At 44.7% G+C, this 10,145-nt stretch overlaps 2 non-coding genes across 2 annotated transcripts; both read left to right on the top strand.

Annotated features, from left to right (window-relative positions):
- Positions 1-1,244: 1,244 nt before the first annotated feature.
- trnan-auu (transfer RNA asparagine (anticodon AUU)) lies at positions 1,245-1,318 on the top strand. The gene has a single exon. It is a non-coding gene; the product is annotated as a tRNA-Asn (tRNA).
- A 1,356-nt stretch (positions 1,319-2,674) lies between these two features.
- trnae-uuc (transfer RNA glutamic acid (anticodon UUC)) lies at positions 2,675-2,746 on the top strand. Its single transcript has one exon. It is a non-coding gene; the product is annotated as a tRNA-Glu (tRNA).
- Positions 2,747-10,145: the final 7,399 nt, after the last annotated feature.

Raw genomic sequence — 10,145 nt, 5'->3', positions numbered from 1 at the left:
AGGGGCAACAACTCTGCTGTGGCTCTGGAGTCACGTGTAGGCCAGATCAGCGAAGAACCTTCCCTAAAGGACATGAGTGAATCATGGGTCAATGGACAGTGGCTTCATGGTCATTCGTGGATTCTTAATTCCAATCTTCTTTATTGTATTCAAATTTCAAAAGCTGCCATGTTGGTCCCCAGACTGTTACCTGATCGAGCGAGAATGCTAGCACGCCATCGCCTCACCTAACACATCTGTTCCAAGTGAGCCTCAAACTCACAACCTCGGCATAGCCTGCTGGCAACACTATTGCATAAGTACCACGTGCTAACCGATTGCGCCATTGGAGTACTACTCCATATTACTTTGCATCAGATTATTAATAGCTCCTGCGGAGCTACCTCCGTTAACAGTTACGCAAAGCAACATTTCAGTCGGAGAAGTAACTCCATCAATGATTCTCTCTTCCGCGTGAGTGAGACAGGGACACGCAGCAGGATTTTAGCCCACATTCTCCAATCACCCACTGCGCTGCCGGCAAAAGGCGGCGGCTGCAGCTTCAATCAGCGGGTTCTTGCACATTCCTGACACAAAATTCAACCCGGTTCAAACAACCTCCCAGTACACCGAACACAAGCTCAGCAAAACTTACATAGATTATATCCCGCTCATTGAACCTTCGAGTAGCATTTACACAATACCTGAGTGAGTCACAATCAATATTCACACCAAGTTTCCAAAGCTTTTCAGTGATCAATTCCTTCATCTGAGTGAAAAGCTGAGTGCTGTGAATCTGAAAATGAACATTTGTTTTACCCAGAGACCTGTTTCCCACGGTTAGCCCTCAGGTTTACAATTCAATTTCTGTTGGGTATTGAAGCGAATCTCAGTTCAAAATCAGGGGAAAAGAAGGAAAATATTACATCTTTGGACAGATCCTGAGGGAAATGGATCGCAATATTTGGAAGGAGGTGCAGCTGGGAATGGTGTTATTGATGACTGAATGGAAAATATTGGATCCTTGGTCTTCTGGTGGTCAGTTCCGTTCCCTCCCATTGAATTCCTCCCTGTGCTAAGGCACATGGATTCATTTTACCTGCACATTCATAGGAGAAATGGAATAACCAACACACTACAGCAAAGAGACCAGTATAAAATTGTACACGGTGCGGTCATGCTGCAGTTCTGGAACAAATTGTGCAGAAATAGAATTGTGGCCATTGACACTCCAGTTTAGAATATCTGTCGCATTCGTTATCTCAGTCTCTGTGGCGCAATTGGTTAGCGCGTTCAGCTATTAACTGAAAGCTTGGTGGTTCAAGACCACCCAGGGACGGCGGTTTCACTATTTTCTCGCCATCAGCATTCATAGGTAAACAGTTGCGAGTTGGCAGTGGGTCCGTGGGCGTCAATAAAAAATAGCTCTCAATTGTTACCTGCTGTACTGTTATCTGGTATTACCAACATTATTTAATGACGATTGACTTCAAACATATTACATATAACATCATCTACATGTTTCCATTATACCATTAAACTGAAAAAATTACAATCGAAACATAAACTCGTGGATGAGCATTTGCTCCAATTCCATATCCCTGCTTCCATTCATTCCTGGATAGATCATAAACCTGTCAAACCCCAGGCTGAAATGTGTTCAATGATGGAGCATCTACAACCCTCTGGCGTAGAGAATTCCGAAGATTCACTGCCCTTTGAGTGAAGCAATTGCTTCTCACCTTAGTCCAAAATCATCAGCGCCTTATCCTGAGATTGTTTTATATTCCCGGATCAGGGAAAATAATGTCTCAGCCTCCACGCTATCAAACCCATAGAATCATAGAATCCCTGCAGTTTTTCAATGCTATCTATCCTTTCTCGTTAAAGCTGTTGAGATTTTCCAGCATTTTCTGTTTTTGATTCAGATTCCAGCATCCTCATTATTTTGCTTTTATTCTGTCTAAAATGCGGAGATCCAAACTGCACACACTATTCCAAATGTAGTCTCAACAAAACCCTGAGTAACTGCAGCAAACCTTCAAACACTTCAAAACTTAACCCCATGCTCAAGGCTGGAAGGAGAGCGTGACAGTGGATAATTGGCACTGTGTACATTCCTGTCATCAATAACTGGATCAGGAAGATGAGATCTCTTTGTCTCTTTGTACTGTTATCTCTAAACTCCATCTCTTCTCAATGCTGTGTGTCATACATTCGCTTTCCGTGCTTTCCTGGTTCCCTGCTTTCGGGTTCACCAACTCTCTGTGTCTGTATCAAGCAGCTAATTGACACTGGGAGATGGACAACCAGAGGGAGCCGGATGACAGTCAGCGACAGAAACAGGAAGAGAAGCGATAGGATAATGTTTCGTAAATGAGTTGTGCCAGTTGCCATCCGTGATGAATGCCTGCCGTGTGTTACTTTGTAAGTTTCACAAAAGCCACAGTGATGAGTTTGGTGGATTTTGGAAATTGAACGTGTCACATGAGCAGCTTGCGGCACTATTTCACCTCACTGCCGATTTCATGTTCCAACTAACAGGAATCGCTGTTTTCATTGGCTGATGCAGTCACTTGCGTTCGATCCAAACATGACAATTTAAAATAGAAACTTGTTTTTGGTGAATAAAACGTCTGAAATAAAAATTAAAGGCTCATGCATAAATCATTTTTTTAAAGAGCTTGCCTCAACTTTCCTGATGGTTTAGTGGCTAGGATTCGGCGCTTTCACCGCCGCTGCCCGGGTTCGATTCCCGGTCAGGGAATTTTTCTTTATTGCTGTGTAAAAACACCGAGTTACTTCCTGATTACCACTCGTTATGTCGGAATCAGTATCAGGGAGATTTCCTCTTTGGCGTCGGAATTGGAAATGTCACGTGAAAAGATTAAAAAAAGAGAGCGATCTGCTGGAAAGCGCTGACGATAGAAATGGTGATGCGGGGTAAAATCTTGCTGTTAATGGGGTAAGTTTTATTGTTTCTACTGACACAAATATCTCGCAGGTCTAGGTCCAAATCTCAGGCTCAATGACAAGAAAACCTTTCATTGAATTACACAGTAAACTCTCCGACCTCCAGTGAAGTGGAGGCAGTTTTCACTCAGAAAGCAGTAACTGTGAGATTCACAGGGCGGAATGGAGAAAGACTCAGTTTGAGCGGTGAGACTGCCGGAGGAATAGAGAGCTGGTGTTCACCCAGAAAAGCAGCAGAGTTTAAAAACAATGGCACCCAACGTGGGGCTGGAACCCACCGTCCATTGACGGTGATAAGTTAATGTTGTTCAGCAGAATTACCACAAGATGGTTTATCATAGGTTGATACCAACACTGCTCTTTGAATGCAGTGAGCTGCAGTAACATTGAATGCAGTAGAATGGGTGGCACGGTGGCACAGTGGTTAGCACTGATGCCTCACAGCGCCAGGGATATAAGGTTAAATTTCTCGCGTCACTGTCTGTGCGGAGTTTTCATGCTCTCCCCGTGTCTGCGTGGGTTTCCTCCGGGTGCTCCGGTTTCCTTTCCAAAGATGTGTGGATTGGGTTGATTGGCCATGCTAAATTGACCCTAATGTCAGCGGGTTTAGCAGGGTAAATATGTGGGTTTACGGGAATGGGGCGTGGGGGGAATGTGGTCGGTGCGGACTCGATGGGCCGAACGGCCTCCTTCTGTACTGTAGGGATTCTATGAGAATATATCATTATTCATTTTAACTGGATGAACCAAGAGGCAATGCAAATTTTAATTGCTGTGGGTAATTGACGGGACTATGGGAAGGTACGGGTTTTTCTCTCCGTTGTTGAAACTGGCACCAATATCACTCACGTTTTGGATCAGGAAGCAATTCCAACTCCACTTAAACCATGTGCTGCAAGAAAACAATAAACTCCCACTCCCTGCCCGGGAATCGAACCTCTAGCGATGAAAGTATCGAATCCTAACCAGTAGGCCACCAGGGAAACTGCCGGTAAGGATTTTAACCTAACATGTCCATGCTAACTTGGCGCTTTGTTTCTATTTCACATTATTTTTCGTAAACCAGGGACAAGTCAGTCTGACAAATGCCTCTTGATAGAAACAAATTTACTGCGGATGCTGGAATCTGAAACAAAAACAGAAAATGCTGGAAAATCTCAATAGGTCTGAAAGCACCTGTGAATAGGAAATAGAGCGAACGTTCAAAGTCTGGATGACCCTTCGTCAGAGCTGAAGACAAAGAAATTTGTACGAGATTGATACTGTAATGGTGAGGGATATGGGTGTGGGATGGGTGACAAAGGTGTCACATATAAATAAAAAAGAGAATTTAAATGGTAGTGATCATCGCAAAGAACGGTGCTGCTGGCTGCCCATTAAGAGATCAGAATGTGTAAATGGCAGGACGAAGAAAATGTAAGAGACGGCCCGAGTAGGGTGGAGGGAGAAGGGGCAACAAGATGGAAAGTGAGATTTTAAATACACAATGCAAAACATGAAAATTAAAACATAAATATATATATATAAAATAAGACATAAAATAACAAAAATAAATAAGATAAAATGAAATAAAACAAAATAAATGGAAATGGGGTGAAGATCGAGGAGAGGAGATGCTCTGAAGTTGTTGAACTCAATGTTAAGTCATGAACGCAGTAAATGCCGAATCGGGGTTTCGGGCGATGTTCCTCCAGTTTGCATTGGAATGCCTCCCGATACCATTGGTTATTGCCCTTCCGTCACGTTACTGTTGATCAAGAGTAGAATGGTGGTAATTGGCGGCGTTGGATTTGACCTGAATTTTGTAAACCGGACAATCTTGGAAAAATTGTATCATTGGCGGTGAGATGCCAGTGCTGTGCCTGCGGAACAGCTTAGGTAAGGTTGTGGCAAGTTCTGAAGCGCAATTCTTCAGCACCATTGTCAGAATATTTTTCAGGGCTGTAGCATTTGCTCTTACCAATGCATTCAATATTTTCTTCTTGAAATCATATGGAATAGTAAAGTGTATTTCTTCCATTCAGGATCTACCCCAATCTGGCTCTATCTTTTTTTCTCTCTGTAGATCTGCCTCAGTCCTTCCCTGTCTCAGTCTAACTATCCATTCCCTTCTTTTGTTTTTGTTCCTTTTATCCTCTCTCTGTCTGGGTGAAACCAAGTTTCATTGAATTGTTGAGCTGGGGATCCGCCCTGGTTTTAAATGGCGGAGGAGACTCAATGGGACATGTGATTTAATTCAACTCCATTGATTCTGTTCACTGCCAATACCAGCTTTGATAGCAATTACTTCTGTCGGTGTCCTTGCAGGGAAGTCTAACACACAAATTTAATATAGTCATATTTATGGAGGAGTGAGATCAAATACCCCCACTGTCAGATTTTCACTTAAATTGCTATAAACGTTATGAACACCTTCAGTCAAACATGTGATTCCTAAAAGTGAATGCAGTAGGATGTATCATCATTCATTTTGATTAGAGGAACCAGCAGACGCAATGTAAAGTGAGCAACTGACAGGCTTGTCGGACGAGGTTAGTTGTTCCCCCAGTGAACCAGAACTGCTTCAAGCGCACGTGATGTTTCTGTAGTGTAGTAATATCATATTTACCTCACGCGCGAGAGTTCCCCGGTTTGAGACCGGGCAGAAAAGTTTCCAAATGTGTTTTTTATTCAAAATCATTCACATTTCAAAATGATTCCCGTTTCTCACGAAACATTAATTGAGCTGTTGAGTCATTGCAGCATTAAAGACGGGAAACACTCAGTAAAGAGATTTAAGGGCAGGTCGTGCCTTACGAGCCTGGTTGAGTTCTTTGAAAATGTGACCAAACACATTGACGAAGGAAGAGCGGTGGATGTGGTCTATATGGACTTCAGCAAGGCGTTCGATAAGGTCCCCCATGCAAGACTTCTTGAGAAAGTGAGAGGGCATGGGATCCAAGGGGCTGTTGCCTTGTGGATCCAGAACTGGCTTGCCTGCAGAAGGCAGAGAGTGGCTGTGGAGGGGTCTTTCTCTGCATGGAGGTCAGTGACCAGTGGAGTGCCCCAGGGATCTGTTCTGGGACCCTTGCTGTTTGTCATTTTCATAAATGACCTGGATGAGGAAGTGGAGGGATGGGTTGGTAAGTTTGCTGACGACACCAAGGTAGGTGGTGTTGTGGATAGTTTGGAGGGATGTCAGAAGTTGCAGCGAGACATAGATAGAATGCAAGACTGGGCGGAGAAGTGGCAGATGGACTTCAACCCGGATAAGTGTGTGGTGATCCATTTTGGCAGATCCAATGGGATGAAGCAGCAGTATAATATGAAGGGTACCATTCTTAGCAGTGTAGAGGATCAGAAGGACCTTGGGGTCCGGGTCCATAGGACTCTTAAATCGGCCTCGCAGGTGGAGGATGCGGTCAAGAAGGCGTACGGCGTACTGGCCTTCATTAATCGAGGGATTGAGTTTAGGAGTCGGGAGATAATGCTGCAGCTTTATAGGACCCTGGTTAGACCCCACTTGGAGTACTGCGCGCAGTTCTGGTCACCTCATTACAGGAAAGATGTTGAAGCCATTGAAAGGGTGCAGAGGAGATTTACAAGGATGTTGCCTGGATTGGGGGGCATGCCTTATGAGGATAGGTTGAGGGAGCTTGGTCTCTTCTCCCTGGAGAGACGAAGGATGAGAGGTGACCTGATAGAGGTTTACAAGATGTTGAGAGGTCTGGATAGGGTAGACTCTCAGAGGCTATTTCCAAGGGCTGAAATGGTTGCTACGAGAGGACACAGGTTTAAGGTGCTGGGGGGTAGATACAGAGGAGATGTCAGGGGTAAGTTTTTCACTCAGAGGGTGGTGGGTGAGTGGAATCGGCTGACGTCGGTGGTGGTGGAGGCAAACTCGTTGGGGTCTTTTAAGAGACTTCTGGATGAGTACATGGGATTTAATGGGATTGAGGGCTATAGATAGGCCTAGAGGTGGGGATGTGATCGGCGCAACGTGTGGGCCGAAGGGCCTGTTTGTGCTGTGGCTTTCTATGTTCTATGTTAAATGGAAGATCTGTGATAGACAGCATAACAGGATGGATTGACTGACACATGGAATGATGGACCAGTGTACCATTGGTTGCTTCTCATTATTTTTAGACTTTGCTGCTTTCCTGGGTGAAATCCAGCTCTCCATTCCTCCGGCAGCGTCACCAATCAAACTGACTCTTACTCCATCCCGCTTTGTTAATCTCACAATTACTGCTTTCTGAATGAAAACTGTTTGCAATCAGTCGAAATCAAATAGTTTAGTGGTAAATTCAGTGAGAGGAGTCTTGTCGTGTACCCCGAGATTTTTATCCCGAAATGAGTGATATTTCTGTCAATGCAAACGGTTAAATCTGACCCATTACCACTCAGATTATACCTTGTATCACCATCTCTATCGGCAGCGCTCTGCAACCTGTCACTGTCCTTTACTATTTGTGTTTGTTCTTAACCTGTTGCACAAGTGACATTTCCAACTCGGAAGCAAAACTACAAATCTCAACTCCACTGATTCTGGCAGAGCTGTTTTGGACCAGGAAGTATTACATGTTTGTTGATCAAAAACATGAAATCTTAATATATTTAAGACAGTCTGCGACCCTGAAAGCGCCGAATCCGAACCACTGGACCACCAGGATCTCGTTTGCTTGATTCTCCCAGATACTGAGTACGGCAATGTGTACAGCGCCAATTATCAACAGTTACGCACTCCTTCCGGTCTGTTAAGATTTGAAATTGTTCGTATTTTCACATTGGCTTCCAGTGTGACGAAAGCAGAGCTGTGATAATCTGATGTTGTTCAGCATTTTACCACAATCAGGATTATAACAGGACGATGCTAACATTGCACTTTGAATGTGGTGAGCGACAGTGAAATTTAATGCAGTTGAAGGTAGCTCACTCATTTTGACGGGAGGAACCAGCAAGGGCAATGCAAATATGAATTGCTGTGAGTAATTCATGGGATTGTAGATTGAGACGAATTTTGTACCTTGCTGATCAAAAACGAAATCACCAGATACGATAGTGAGTTTTAAGTGGCGACTTGACAACTACGTGAATAGGATGGAAATGGTGGGATATGGTCACCGGAAGGGTCGGGGGTTTTCGGTCAGTCGGGCAGCATTGTCGGTGCAGGCTTGGAGGGCCGAAGGGCCTGTTTCTGTACTGTAATTTTCTTTGTTCTTTGTTCTTAAATTGGGACAATATTTGAGCAACCATTCGTAACTTGGCAGCGGGTGCTGGGTTCCGTGGTGTAATGGTGAGCACTGAAGGCTTCGAATCCAGCGGTCTGAGTTCAAATTTCGGCGGAACCTTTTTTTTTGCCAATGCAGACGATGGATTTGCTGAAGGACATATCGTTTAATTTTCTCACAAAGTACGAATCAGGAGGACAATTTGTCAGCCAGTTCAACTGCTATTACAATGCACATTGCTGATCCTCTGGCGCCAGATGCCTGCCACGTCAGTGTTTTTCATCTTTTTCGCTATTCTTTAACTCTGCTGAAAATAAGGAGCAGTTGGTGTCACAAAAACAACAACAATTTGTCTGGAGTCTGGCAATTATTGAGCAAGTGTGTGTGTGTGTGTTTTGTGCGTGTGTGTGTGTGTGTGTGTGTATTTATGTGGGTGTGTTTGTGTGCGTGTGTCTGATTTGGGAGAAAGCCCTAGTGTCTCAGGTCAGATTGTTGTCGGCTCCATGACATAACAGTTAGCTCTCTGGACTCTCGCCTCCAAACTCTTCTTTAACTTGGAACAGGTGAATGACACCTGTAAGGAGACCCCTTGCCAAGTATGACTTCTCTGTCTCTCAGCGCTTTGTATTCTTGAGCAACCGTCCTCTGGACTGATGCAGTGACGCAGCGTCTGGACATATCGTTTAGTTTTCTCACAAAGTACGAATCAGGAGGACAATTTGTCAACCAGTTCAACTGCTATTACAATGCACATTGCTGATCCTCTGGCGCCAGATGCCTGCCACGTCAGTGTTTTTCATCCTTTTCGCTATTATTTAACTCTGCTGAAAGTAATCATAGAAATCATAGAAGCCCTACAGTGCAGAAGGAGGCCATTTGGCCCGTCGAGTCTGCACCGACCACAATCCCACCCAGGCCCTACCCCCACATATTTACCCGCTAATCCCTCTAACCTACACATCCCAGGACTTTAAGGGGCAATTTTTTTTAAATCTGGCCAATCAACCTAACCCGCACATCTTTGGACTGTGGGAGGAAACCGGAGCACCCGGAGGAAACCCACGCAGACACGAGGAGAATGTGCAAACTCCACACAGACAGTGACCCGAGCCGGGAATCGAACCCGGGACCCTGGAGCTGTGAAGCAGCAGTGCTAACCACTGTGCTACCGTGCCGTAAGGAGTAGTTGGTGTCACAAAAACAGCAACAATTTGTCTGGAGTCTGGCAATTATTGGGCAAGTGTATATATGTGTGTGTGTGTATATATATATTTATGTGGGTGTGTTTGTGTGCGTGTGTCTGATTTGGGAGAAAGCCCTAGTGTCTCAGGTCAGATTGTTGTCGGCTCCATGATATAACGGTTAGCTCTCTGGACTCTTGCCTCCAAACTCTTCTTTAACTTGGAACAGGTAACTGAGTGAATGACACCTGTAAGGAGACCCCTTGCCAAATATGGCTTCTCTGTCTGTCAGCGCTTTGTATTCTTGAGCAATCGTCCTCTGGACTAATGCAGTGACGCCAGTGACGCAGCGTCTGCAAGGTGATTGCGGTGGAATTTGCTGACATTTCCTCAGTGTTTAGATTTCCACGTCCTGCGAATTTTTAATAAAATGCCCATTCGCAAACCAGTCATTGGTTTAAGCAAAGAAAAGCAAGGCTCTGCCGAGATTTGAACTCGGATCGCTGAATTCAGAGTCAAGAGTGCTCACCGTTACACGACAGATTCCACAACACGCCCACCATCGACAAATGGTCACTCGAAGAATTTGACCTCTAACATTCACTTTGGCAGCAACAGCAAGTACGACAACAACGTGGCGTTATGCGCCATCGTTGATAGGAGAAAATCTCAGAAAACACAGTTCCCCAAATCGAGAGCAAATCATTTCATGGCAAGCCGCATCGGGTGAAATCAGCAGAAATAGTTATGTTTGACAGTTCATTTGCAGCAGGCTGCGTTGTTCCGGGTTCCGTGGTGTAAT

Source organism: Mustelus asterias, unplaced genomic scaffold (assembly GCF_964213995.1).
Source record: "Mustelus asterias unplaced genomic scaffold, sMusAst1.hap1.1 HAP1_SCAFFOLD_528, whole genome shotgun sequence".
Taxonomy (NCBI): Eukaryota; Metazoa; Chordata; class Chondrichthyes; order Carcharhiniformes; family Triakidae; genus Mustelus; species Mustelus asterias.
This window is presented reverse-complemented; position numbering and strand designations above follow the sequence as displayed.